This window comes from Mesitornis unicolor, unplaced genomic scaffold, assembly GCF_000695765.1.
Source record: "Mesitornis unicolor isolate BGI_N332 unplaced genomic scaffold, ASM69576v1 scaffold7487, whole genome shotgun sequence".
Classification (NCBI taxonomy): Eukaryota; Metazoa; Chordata; class Aves; order Mesitornithiformes; family Mesitornithidae; genus Mesitornis; species Mesitornis unicolor.
The window spans coordinates 11,139-11,367 of record NW_010195654.1 but is presented as its reverse complement, the minus strand read 5'-3'; positions in this window follow the sequence as shown (position 1 = coordinate 11,367).

Below are 229 nucleotides of genomic sequence, written 5' to 3'. Positions count from 1 at the left end.
TAAACATATATTATGTTATGAATATATAAAAAACCATCGCATGTTAGGATCTGTCCCCTCCCTGGGAGTGGCACCACAGTCTCCCGTGAGGGCCCCCAGCAGTTTCGTGTGTTAGTGCACCCACTTCCCAGCCTTTTGGTCTCTTCAGACATCTCCTTCCTGGAATTTCATAGCATCACAGTGTGGTTTAGGTGGGAAGGGACCTCAAGCCGCCCCAGTTGAACCCCGC